Genomic DNA, 13,600 nt, shown 5'->3' with positions numbered 1-13,600 from the left:
TAAGCCCCCAGGTTCAGGAAACTCAGCAATAGCCAGAAGTAAGTGGAATAACCTTCCTTAAGGCCATTCTTGCAGGAAAGAAAAGTCTTCATTTACTTACCAGCCTATTGTGGGAACTCCTGTCTCTGTATATCCCATTCTTGCCCCATTGACCCTTGTGGCTACAGTCTGGGGTAGTTCATGGTTCAGGTTCTCCAGGATATCCCGCTTTGAGCATTTTGAGGTTCTGCTGTTTCTAGCCACCTTTGCTCTTCCTTTTCCTAAAGGGGAACTAGCAGAGCCCAGAAGGGCCACTACAGAGCCATAATCATCAGAATGATTTGGGACAATCAGTGGAACAGATGAAGTTCATAATATACATACGTGCCAAAAAATAAAGTGAAATAACGTTTGGATAGACTCAAAATCTCCAGCTCCCGAGGCAAAGGCTCACTCACTCTCTCAAAAACTGCTAAGAAAACCAGACAGGAGTCTGGCAGAAATAAGTATAAACCAACTCTTACCGTGTGCCAAGATAAAGTCCAAATGGATGTGTGACTTGCAAATAAAAGTTCACACAATAAACATATCAGAGGAGCGAGAGGAAGAACATGTTGTTCACTGTTAAGGACTGAGAAAAGTTTAGGACCAAACAAAGGATGGAGAGAAACACAAGATAAAATGGACAATTTTGATTACATAAAATCAAAACATTTTTGCATAAACAAAACCAATAAAGTTAAAATGAAAACATAAACAGTAAATATATTTACTGTTACTGGGGGGGGGGGGGAGAAATCTTTGCAGGAAGCTTCTCTAATAAAGATCTCATATCCAGGATATATAAGGAACTGATCCAAATTTATAAGAATAAGAACCACTCCTTAATAGAAAAATGGTCAAAGGAAGTTCTAAACAGGCAGTTCTGAAGGGGGAAAAATAATCCAAGCTAGCTATGGTCATAATTTGGGGGGGAGAGGGAGGGGGAGGAACTTTCTTCAAATCACTAGTAATTACAGAAATGCAAATTAAAGCAATTCTGAGGACCTATCTCAGACCCATTAGATTGACAAAGGAAAATGACAGTTGGAGGGACTGCTGGAAAACAGATACATTAATGCAGTATTTAGTAGAGATATGGATTGGTCCAGCCATTCTAGAAAGCAATTTGGAACTATACTTTAAAAGCCACTAAATTGTGCCGACCCAGCAGTGCTAGTAGTAGGCTTATACCCCAAAGAGATCAAAGAATGAGGGGAAAAACCTGTAAGAACAAAGTTATTTACAGCAACACTTGGCTGCTCTTGGCAAAGTGGAAACAAAGGACATGTGGGGAGGCTGCAAATGATGGAATCCCTGGAATGAAATGTTACTGCACCATAAGAAATGATGAAAGGGAAGGTTTGGGAGAAACCTGTGAAGACTCTTGTGAACTTTTGTAGAACAAAGTGGCCAGAACTGAGAGAATAAATTATAAAATAATGGCTACTAGAAACTGGAAACTGAGTGGATGCCCATAATTGGAGAACGGCTGAATAAATTGTGGTATATGAATATTATGGAATATTATTGTTCTGTAAGAAATGACCAACAGGATGATTTCAGAGAGACCTGGAGAGACTTACACGAACTGATGCTGAGTGAAATGAGCAGGGCCAGCAGATCATTATACACGTCGACAACAATACTATATGATGATCAATTCTGATGGACGTGGTGAGATGAGATGAACCAAATCAGTTCCAATGGAGCAGTAATGAACTGAACCAGCTACACCCAGAAAAAGAACTCTGGGAGATGACTATGAACCATTACATAGAATTCCCAATCCCTATATTTTTGTCCACCTGCATTTTGGATTTCCTTCACAGGCTAATTGTACACTATTTCAGAGTCCCAATTCTTTTTGTACAGCAAAATAACGGTTTGGATATGTATACATATATTGTGTTTAACATATACTTTAACATATTTAATATGTATTGGTCAACCTGCCATCTGAGGGAGGGGGTGGGGGGAAAGAGGGGAAAGATTGGAACAAAAGGTTTTGCATTTGTCAATGCTGAAAAATTACCCATGCTTATGTCTTGTAAATAAAAAGCTACAATTAAAAAAAAATTAATTAAATAATGACTACTTTCTAAAGACAAATAGTTTTGAAAAACATTTAAGAACTCTGATCAGTGCAATGATCAACCATGGTTCCATGCCTGGGATGCTATCCTCCCTCTGCTCTGACTCCTGACCCCCCTGACTTTCTTCCCACCTTTTCCAGGAAGCCTTCTCTAATCCCTTTTAATTTCAGGGCCTTCCCTATTTTAATTTCCTGTTTAGCCTCTATACAGCTTGCTTTGTATACATTTGTTTGTGTGTTTTCTTGCTATAAGATTGTAAGCTCCTCAAGGTCAGGAATTGTTTTTTGCCTCTTTTTGTAGTAGCAGCTTAATAAGATGTTTATTGAATGAATGAATGAACTATGGTTCCAGAGTACAAAGGAGGAAGCCCACTAAAGAGGAGATAGACTTAATGTGCAGAGAGTAGTTCTTAGCAATTATTGTGGCAATTCATGTTGCTCGACTATGCAATTTATTACTGTATTTTTCCCCCCTTTTTCATTTGAGGGAATAGAATTAAGAAGGTGGGAAGGGGAAGTTAGGGAGAGAGTTGCCATTTTAAAAAAAAGGGAAAGAACAATGAGATCTGCATTTGAGGACATGGTCAGTAGGACCTGACAATATTTGTTAGGAGGATTCTGTTAGTGTTTTTACAGTGGGGGGGGGCAGGGAGAGGGGTAAGAGGTAGGAAAAATCAATGTTTCATAAGTGTGGGGGGGGGGATGGCACATTAGCAGTAATTGGAATGTTGTTGCCCGGTGACAGGTGACAGGCCAGGTGTGATGCGAATAAAACTGGAGAGGCAGCTCAGAGCCACACTGAGGAGGACTTGGAATGCCCAGCATATGGTGTGTTTATTTCATCCTAGAGATAAGAGGGAATCAATGAGGACTTTTGAGTGTTCTCAAAGTCTCCCTGTCTCTTTATCTGTCTCTGTCTTTCTATGTTTCTCTCTGTCTCTTCGTGTCTGTCTCTGTTTCTATGTCTCTGCCTCTCTCTGTGTCTCTTTCTCTGTTTCTCTGTGTCTCTCTATCTCTGTCTATATCTCTCTCCATGTATCTCTGTGTCTGTGTATCTCTATCTTTGTGTATCTCTCTTCTCTGACTCTCTTTCTGTCTCTCTTTCTCTGTTTCAGTCTCTTTCTCTGTCTCCCTCTCTAGTTCTCCTCTTTCTTTCTCCTAATTTTCTTTTTCTCTGTCTTTCTCTCTTCCTCTCTCTCTTCTCTCTCTCCTTCCTAACTTGTCTCTTTTTCTTTATCTTTTTTCTTTGTCTCTATCTCTGTCTCTCCCTCCTAACTTTTTTCTTTTTCTCCCTTTCCCTGTATGTTTCTTTTTCTCTGTGTCTCTCCCTTACTCCCCCTCCTTTCTTTCTCTCTCTTCCTCCTCTCTCTCTCTCTTCTCTGTCTCCCTCCTAACTTTTCTTTTTATTCCTCTCCCCGACTTCTTTCCATCTCTGTCTCTGTCTTTCTCATGTGTGCGTATTCTCCCTCTCTCTCTTCTTCCTCTCCCAAGTATACAGACACATACACACACACACACATACACACACCTTCTCTCCTTCTCTCTGCTTGTCTCCTGTACACACACACAGTAGCAGGCCCATACAATCTGTCTCAGTGATTCAGCAGCATATGTTAAGAACATTGAGGATCAATTGAGAAACACTCAGGACAGCACAAGCTACTTTTGCCCATGACTGGCTGTGAGATCTTGAACATGTCCCTTACCAACTTTGAGCTTCAATATTTACATCTTAAAATAGAAATCATAATGCCATATATATAATTTATAATACATTAAACCTGTATTTGTAGAGAAATGACAGGGTGCTCTTTTCATAGCTATTACTCACCTCAGTGGGTAATGCAGAGGATACAACATGTTCCTTGACTTAGAAAATTGAATATATTCGCTCTTTAAGATCAACTGGATTCTTCTGAGAGGGATTGGCCAGTGCTCATGCACCCTTCTAAGGGTCTATGGAAACTACTGTCCCAGAAACTAACAGCTCAGGGCTTTCACTTTTAACCAGTGGAAAGGTGAGCTTTCCACTCTGGGAAACCCATCTAGTCACTAGGTCAGGGAAACAGGCTGGCAGGTCTCTCCACCATTCCGAGAGGCTTGAGTGCTCTGGGATTCAAAGCTAAAAGAAAGCTTAGAGATGGACCAAGACAAACTATGGCCAAAAAACAATCAAACTGTGCGTAACCTTTGATCCAAAAGTGTTTCTACTGGGCTTATATCACAAAGAGATCTTAAAGAAGGGAAAGGGACCCGTATGAGCAAGAATGTTTGGGGCAGCCCTCTTTGTCGTGGCCAGAAACTGGAAAATGAAGAGAGTCCATCAATGGGAGAATGGCTGAATAAATTGTGGTATATGAATGTTACGGAATATTATTGTTCTATAAGAAATGATGAGCATCAGGGCAGCTAGGTACAGCATCGGCCCTGAAGTCAGGAGACCCTGAGTTCAAATCCAGTCTCAAACACTTAACACTTACTAGCTGTGTGACCTTGGGCACTAACCTCAATTGTCTTACAATAAAAGAAGAAACAAAAAAGAAATGATGAGCAGGCTGATTTCAAAAAAGACTTACATGAACTGATGCTGAGTGAAGTGATCAGAACATTGTGCACAGTTACAACAGCATTGTATGATGATTAGCTATGATGGACTTGACTCTTCTCAACAGTGCATTGATCCAAGACATTTCCAGTAGACTTGGGGTGGAAAATGCCAACTATGGAGACTGAATGTGGCGTGAAGCATACTCTTTTCACCTTTTTTGTTGTTTGTTTGCTTTTTTTCTCACGGGTTTTTTCCCCTTTTGTTCTGATTTTTCTTGCACAGCATGACAAATGTGGAAAAGAATTGCACATATTTAACCTATATCAGATTATTTACTATTCTGGGGAGGGGGATAAGGGAAGGAGGATGGGAGAAAAATTTGGAACACAAAGTCTTACAAAAATGAATGTTGAAAGCTATCTTTACATGTATTTGGGAAAATGAAATACTATTGAGAAAAAAAAATACCAAGACAATTCCTGCATTTTATAGATAAAAAAACGGTGGGGGAAATGATTTACCAACAAAGGTAATAGACCATAGAGCTAATATTTGAACCCTGGGCTTTTTATTCCAAGCTCAGCTTTTCTCACTGTACCATAATGGTGAAGAACTCATGGTCCCACTGACAGAGCTCATAGCCACGCCACTGATCCTCGCTACTGCCTCCCCCTTTTCTTTTTCTTCCTAGCTCTTAACTGAGTCAACAACAGACTTTAGCTCCATGGCTAAAGGTACCCTGGGGGTAGAAACAAAATCAAGTACCAGAAAAACTTGTATTTGTAGAGAGGTGACAGGGTGTTCTTTCCATAACTATCAACCTGTCTTGGCTCTTCCAGTGACAACAATGATCACAGCTCTTTAACTAGTTGGAAATAACTCTGATGGATCAGGGGCCAAGTCTTGTAAACAGGAATCTCAGTTTAGATCATCTCCCATGCAGGATGGCTGATGGCACAAGGGGCACCAGTAGGCTAAACCCATTGAAGATTTCTGGTTAGCCACAAGAGGGCACCAGTGGGCTAAATCATTCTCCCATGCAGGAAATCTGATGGGCACAAGAGGGCACCAGTGAGCTAAATCATTCCCTTATTCAGGAAGTCTGATGGGCACAAGAGGGCACCAGTGGGCTAAATCATTCCCTTATTCAGGAAGTCTGATGGCCACAAGAGGACACCAGTGGGCTAAATCATTCCCCTAGTCAGGAAGTCTGATGGCCACAAGAGGGCACCAGTGGGCTAAATCATTTCCTATGGAAGATTTCTGGTTGGCTGTAAGAGAACACCAGTGGGCTAAATCATTCCCCCATGTAGGATTGTAGTGGCCACAAGGGGGCACCAATAGGCTAAACCATCTCCCATGGAAGATTTCTGGTTAGCCACAACAGAGCACCAGTAGGCTAAATCATTCCCCCATGTGTGATGGCCACAAGGGGGCATTAGTAGGCTAAATAATTTCCCTTGGAAGATTTCTGGTTGGCCACAACAGAGCACCAGTAGGCTAAATCATTCCCCCATGTGTGATGGCCACAAGGGGGCATTAGTAGGCTAAATAATTTCCCTTGGAAGATTTCTGGTTGGCCACTACAGAACATCAGTGAGCTAAATCATTCCCCCCATGTAGGATTGTAGTGGCCACAAGGGGGCACCAGTAGGCTAAACCATCTCCCATGGAAGATTTCTGGTTAGCCACAACAGAGCACCAGTAGGCTAAATCATTCCCCCATGTGTGATGGCCACAAGGGGGCATTAGTAGGCTAAATAATTTCCCTTGGAAGATTTCTGGTTGGCCACTACAGAACACCAGTGAGCTAACTCATTCCCCCATGCAGAAACTCTGATGGCCACAAGAGGTCACCAGTAGATTAAATCATCTCCCATGCAAGATTTCTAATTGGCCACGAGAGGGCCGCAGTTGGCTGATTTGCAGCTAGGACCTCAGAGAAGAAAGTTTCATAAAAAAAGATCACTGTTTACCTGGAATCTGTTGGGCAGTAGGGACCTGGTCTGACTGGTATTGATTTGGATTAGACTGGATTGGATTGAACTAGAGTATTAAAAGCTCCCAAGATTCTGCTTTCTGAAATGTAGACCACATCCCCTTTCTTCCCTCATCAAAAGATACAACATATTAATTTTGATACTAAATTACAGGAAGCAGCTCGGGAGTGTTATCTAGAGCAATGGCACCGGTTCCTGGCTTCCAATTCCAATTCTACCTCTTCATAGCTGTGTAATTCCTCTCTGGCCTCAGGATCCCCATTTATATGTGAAAGGGTTGAACTGATCTTTCCAAATATTAGGATCCTCTTGTTCTGTCCTTCCTTTTTGAAGAGGACCAATAACAGAGGATAAGTCTTGACTCTTTTGTGAATTGGATTTAGGTGAGACAGAGTTGCACAAAATCATCAGCTTCCTCCTTCCAGGGTCATAGAAATCCAGGAGCAAGACAAAGTCCAGATGACTGGCTAAAGCCCGGGATGCAGTGGGTGGCTTTGACATCTTTGATGGCTGACCCCATCAGCCCCCTTCATGATCGCTGGGACAAATCGTTTTCATCTGCCCATTCGGCTGGGGGAAGTCTTCACATGCTTGAAGTAGACATCCCCCTAACTTGCCAAAGGTTTTGAAGCCAAATGGTTCCCCTCAACCTGGGTCAGCCCCTCCGCTGAGAGGATTTACTGAGTGTAGCCGCCATTTGGAGCCACGGGTGAGAGTTGAGTCCCAGGTAGACACTGATGAACTACAAGGTTTAGCAAACCCTCCTACCAGAGCTGCCAGTCCTCTTTGAGTGTCCCATTTTAGAGATGTGGAAATAGAGAGGGGAAGTGACTTGGCCAGTGTTATGCAAGTAACTGTCAGAACCAGGAATTGTACACAGGTTTTGAGAGTCCAAATTCGGCCCTCTTTCTATGTCCCCAGCTGCCTCATCTAAGGTCTATTCTAGCACTGGACACCGAGGATACGTTGAATCATATTAGCTACACACTTTCCAATCATCAACAACATTTATTAAGCACCTACTGTGTGCCAGATCATGAAGATACAGAGGCAAAAAGGAAACTATCCTGTCCTCAAGGAGCTTTGTTCCCCCAGAGAAGGAAACATACATAGGTCAGGAAATAGACCATCAAGTGAGGATGCTAAGAGCACAAGCCAGCAAAAAAGCAAGAAAGATTTCCCAGAGATCTGATCTGGATCTTAGAGAAGCAAAAGATTGTTAAAAGAAGGCAGTTTAAGCACGGGTGTGAAGAGGAGACCAGAAATAGAACATGAAGTGGGAGAAAGATAGATGCTAGACAGACAGGTGGGCAAGCAGGTAGATAGTGTTTTTATTAAGCACTTGCTGTGTACCAGGCACTGTGTGAGGCACTGGGAACACAAATGTGAGAATACAGATGGTTCTTGCCCGTAAGAGACTTACATTTTAATAGGGGAAGAAGAACAAGTGTGAAGGGGAACTGGAAAGAAAGTGGAAGAGAATGAATTGAGCTGAGAGTGCAGCGGAAAGCATGGCCAAGGAAGGTCCCACAAGAAATGGATAATCTGGTCCCTGATCCGGAGATGAGCCTGAAGGGGAGTGAGCAAGGCAGCCCATGGGGCAAAGGGTTTGAGAAAGAGAAATACAGAATGTCTGGAAACGTCCAATGGAGGTGCTAACGGCCACATGGAAAGGGCGGCATTTCTTAGCTAGTGTTGGATGTGGAGTCAGAAAGACTGAATGGGGAGGGTGCTGGGATGGGATTTAATGAGGAGATAATGGTCTCTAAGGGGGATAATGGGGGCAGCTCTAGCCCTGGAGAAAGGAAGACTTGAATTTGAATTCTGCCTCAGAGGCTTACTAGTTGTGTGAGCCTAGGCAAGCCTTTGAACCTCATTCTACCTCAGTTTCCTCAAATGTAAGTGGGGATAATAGCACTTGTTCACAGGTCACATATATAAAAGCATTTTGTGAAGCTTAAAGTACTATGTAAATAATAGCTGTTATTATTAATAAATCTTCTTTATGGGCATTTTCATCTGTCACTCCTGGCTCTTCTCTGGGGTTTGGAGCAGAGTGGAGAAGCAGAATGAGTCTATTCCTTCATTAACATGAAGTTGTTTTTTTTTCCCTTGGATCTCTTCCCTGATCCTTTAAAACTCAGCAACTCCAATAGCCTCTTCTCCTGGATGCTTCTGTGATTTTCTAATCAGTAAAAAAACAAACAACATCTTCCGCTTTCCTCTGGAGACCACACAGGACATTTTCTTATAAGAAAATTTGTGTGTCTTATAAGACACAAGAGCAACTCCCAGGATTGTTGTGAGAATCAAATTAGATGCTGCTTTTTTTTCTTTCTCACTTTTTTTCTTTTTTGATTTGATTTTTCTTATGCAACATAATAAGTGTGGAAATACGTATAGAAAAAAAGACATAAGAGCAGGAAACAACAATATGCAGCATTATCTGTGATTGAGTCTTTTCCCCCAAGTAGATGGTAAATTTCTTGAGGGCAGGGACCCCTCAGCTCCAGCCTAGGGCTCATGGATGTTTTCATCTACTTGAATTGGATCCAAGAGCTGGGAGGGAGGAGAGGAAACATTCTCTCATCTTCTGGAACAGTTTTGTTCTTTTCCCAAACACTCCTCTCTGTCTCTTCTATGATGTCACCCATCACAGTTGGGAAATCCTTGAAAGCAGAGTTATATCTTGAGAAGACATTTAAAAATTCTTTTTATTTAATTCAATACCTGTCCCTTTTCCTTCCCTATTCTTCCTCAGGTGCCTCAGTTTCTCTGTTTTCCATGACATAGACACATATTACTTACCTTCAGAAACTGGGTCATCCAATACTAGATTGTCTACAGAATCTTCTCAGGCCAGTTTAGAGTCACTAGACCTGGTTTCAAGTGTATTGAATTCAATTTAATTCAATTGCTAGGTGTCTACTATGTGCCAGGCACTGTGCTGGGCTCTGAAAAAATAAAGAAATGCTAATAAAAGAAATTAGGTTGGCTGATCTCCAAGATCCTTTCTGTCACTCAATCTGTGGTCCTATGACCTGGCAGATAATAACTCTCCTGATTTTTCACAGATTTTTATTTTTATTCTTATGATTTCTATTCATTCTAGTAATAATAATTCCCATTTCTGTTCTATGCTAGGGTTTATAAGAGATGCTTTTGCCCATCCTGGGACATGTGATAATAGCTGACATTCTTATAGTACTTTAAGATTTGCAAAGCATTATATTCAGCGGTTCTCACATTACCCCAAAAAGGAAGTATTTCAGGTAATATTATCCCTTTTGAATAGAGGGGGAAACTGAGGCTCAGAAACAGGCGAAGTCATTTGTCTGAGGTCAAACAGGCAGTAAATAATGGAGCCAGATCTTCTCACTTCTCATTTTAAATCCCATGTTTTCTGCACTGCACTAGGCTGCCTGTCAGAGGAATCTAAGAAAGCTTTTTCACAGACCAGTAGCTTAAAAATTCAGAACTCTTCCTTGGATCTAGGGTGGAATAGGAAAATAGTTTCTCTCCCACTTTCTAAGCAGCCTCAGTTAAGCCACATTATTTGACCACCTCACCTTCAGAAATGGGGCTCTCCTTGGAGAGGAGGCTCTACCCTACTCAGTTAGCCCAATGGACTCTGCTGGAGCTGCAGCCCTCCGAACTGCCCCTTTCTAGGGCTCAACATAATGGGTACTTCTCCTAAGGGTCACCTCCCTAAACTGTCTCTGCTCTAACTGCACTGGGCTTATTCTTGCCAATGGTCTGCCAGACTCTCTAGCTACCTGTGAAATTTTTTTGTGTCAAGTTAAGCCTGGCTGTTCCTCTCCTTTCATCTGAACCCTTGCCTCTCCTCAGGCTAATCCCCAATTCTGGGTCACTTTCATGTCGTGACTAAATCACCCAAGGCCAGATTTTTTTTTCTAGGGTTTGGCTTTCCTCTGCTCATCTTCGTTCTCTTTTGTGGGAAGCAGCTAGATGACACAATGCATAAAGCACTGGCCAGGACTAAAATAAAAAATATTCCAATTTAAATGCTGTCTCAGATACTTACTAGCTATATGACTTAACATCTATTTGCCTCAGTTTCCTCATCTGTACAGTGGGGATAATAATACCACCTCTTTTATGTTTGTTCCTTTTTCTTCCTCTATTCATTCACTCTCTTACTTTTCTTCCCTTCTTTTCTTCTATTTGTCCATTCCCCTTCCCTATTCTTCCTCAGATGCCTCAGTTTCCCTATTTTCCATCAAGTGGACACATATTACTTACCTGTAAAATCTGGCCATCCAATACTAGAATCTCTACAGAGCCTTCTCCGGCCAATGAGTTTAGAGTCACAAGACCCATTTTCAAGTGCCAGGTGGGTCTGCAGCTGATCCCTTCTTAAAACTTGGATAAATCTCTACCCTGCTGATAGTCTTAGTCACCTATTCTGAAAAATGAGATCTTTGAGTTCCCATCCAGTTGTCATGAGCTGTTGTCAATCAAGTTGGGGACTGATTCAGCCCCCATGGTGCCTCCAGCAATTATCATCAGATTGCACTGGGGGCAATATTAGTCCTGCCATACCCAGAGTTCTCAAGCAGAAATGGTCCCAATGGGTCTCCACTCCAAACAAACTTTTCACATTGGGCTCCTTAACAGCTCTTCTCAAACTGATTTTAAAAGGAAATGAGTTATGGATATAAAAAATTTTGAATATATTAACAATAAATTGCACATATCTTCTCTCAGATTAACTCACTCTCAACCAGCAGCCACTGAGAAAAAAAAAAAAAAAAACAATCTAAAACTTCTCTCTCTTTTTGAGTTTTGGCTTGTTATTGTTTTTAGTCATTCTTGATACTTCATGATCCCATTTGGGGTTTTCTTGCAAAGATACTGGATTTTTTGCCATTTCCTTCTCCAGTTCATTTTATAAATGAGGCAAAAAGAGTTGAATGATTTGCCCAGGATCACATATTTAATTAATGTTTGGGATTGGATTTGCACTCAGGTTTTCTTAACTCCAAGCCCATTACTTTATCCACTATGTCAACTTGCTGCCCTTCCCTCAATTATACTCTGTTGCATAGACAAATCACCTCATAGTGGTTGGCCACTGAGATTCCTAATAAGAGTTTTGAAAGGGAGGCAGAGCAACTGACCTGGAAAATAGATCTAGGAGAGGTAATTTAAGAATTATTGAACTACCTTAAAGCCAAGATCAAAAAAAAAAAAAAAAAAAAAAAAAAAAAAAAAAAAAAAAAAAAAAGAGCATAGACATTATCTTTCAAGAAATTATCAAAAAAAACTGAATTGATATTCAAGAATCAGAGGGTGAAATAGAATTTGAAGGAATCCAATGATCATATCCTGAAAGTAATCCTAAAATAAAAACTTCCAGAAATATTATAGCCAAATAGAGTTCCTAACTCAAGGAGAAAATACATCAAACAGCCAGAAAGAAACAATTTAAATATTGTGGAGCCACAGGCAAGATAACACAAGATTTAGATTTTGGAATATGTTAATCCAGAGGGCAAAAGAGCTAGGATTACAACCAAAATTTACCTCCCAGAAAAATTGACCATAATCCTTCAGTGAGGAAAATTGATATTCAATTAAATAAATGACTTTCAATCATTCCTGTTGAAAAAAAAACAGAGCTGAATAGAAAGCTGACTTTCAAATACATGATTCAAGAGAAGCATAATAAGGTAAACATAAAAGAGAAGTCATAAAAGATTCTAAAAGGTTTACATTGCTACATGGGAAGATGATGCTTGTAACTTCCTAAGAACTTTATCATTATTAGGGTAGTTACAAGGGGTATATATAGACAGAAGGCATGGGTATGAGTTAAATATAATGGAATAATATCTTTAAAAAGTAAAAGTAAAGGGTAAGAAAGAGGAATGTACTGGAAGAAGAGGAAAGGGAGATGTAGAATGGGGTAAATTATCTCACATAAAAGAGGCCCCAAAGCTTTTCCAGTGGGGGAAAAGATAGAGGACATTGGAGGTGGGGAAATATAATGCTTGAAACTCATTGTCTTCAGAATTGGCCCAAAAAGGGAATAACTCACACACATTCAAATGAATATAGAAACCTCTTTAATCTTTCAGGAAAGTGGGGGAAGTAACAAAAGGAAGGGATATTGAAGGAGGTGGTAGTCAAAACAAAATATTTTTGAGAAGAAACAGGATAAAGAGAGAGAGAGAGAGAGAGAGAGGGAGGGAGAGAGAGAGATGCAATATATTAAGTAATCATAATTGTGAAAAAATTATGGCAAATTTCTATGATAAAGGCCTTATTTCTCAAATATATAGAGAATTGAGTAAAATTTATAAAAATAAGAGCCATTCTCCAATAGAGAAATGGCCAAAGGATATATAAATAGGTAGTTTTCAGATGAAATAATCAAAGCTATCTATAGCCATAATAAAAAATACTCTAAAACACTTATTGGTTAAAGAAATGCAAGCAATTCTTTTTTTTTTTTTAATAGCCTTTTATTTACAGGATATATGCATGGGTAACTTTACAGCATTAACAATTGCCAAACCTCTTGTTCCAATTTTTCACCTCTTACCCCCCCACCCCCTCCCCTAGATGGCAGGATGACCAGTAGATGTTAAATATATTAAAATATAAATTAGATACACAATAAGTATACATGACCAAAACGTTATTTTGCTGTACAAAAAGAATCAGACTCTGAAATATTGTACAATTAGCTTGTGAAGGAAATCAAAAATGCAGGTGGGCATAAATATAGGGATTGGGAATTCAATGTAATGGTTTTTAGTCATCTCCCAGAGTTCTTTCTCTGGGCGTAGCTGGTTCAGTTCATTACTGCTCCATTGGAAATGATTTGGTTGATCTCGTTGCTGAGGATGGCCTGGTCCATCAGAACTGGTCATCATCTAAGTATTGTTGTTGAAGTATATAATGATCTCCTGG

This window comes from Sarcophilus harrisii, chromosome 6 (genome assembly GCF_902635505.1).
Source record: "Sarcophilus harrisii chromosome 6, mSarHar1.11, whole genome shotgun sequence".
In the NCBI taxonomy this organism is placed as follows: domain Eukaryota; kingdom Metazoa; phylum Chordata; class Mammalia; order Dasyuromorphia; family Dasyuridae; genus Sarcophilus; species Sarcophilus harrisii.
This window is presented reverse-complemented; position numbering follows the sequence as displayed.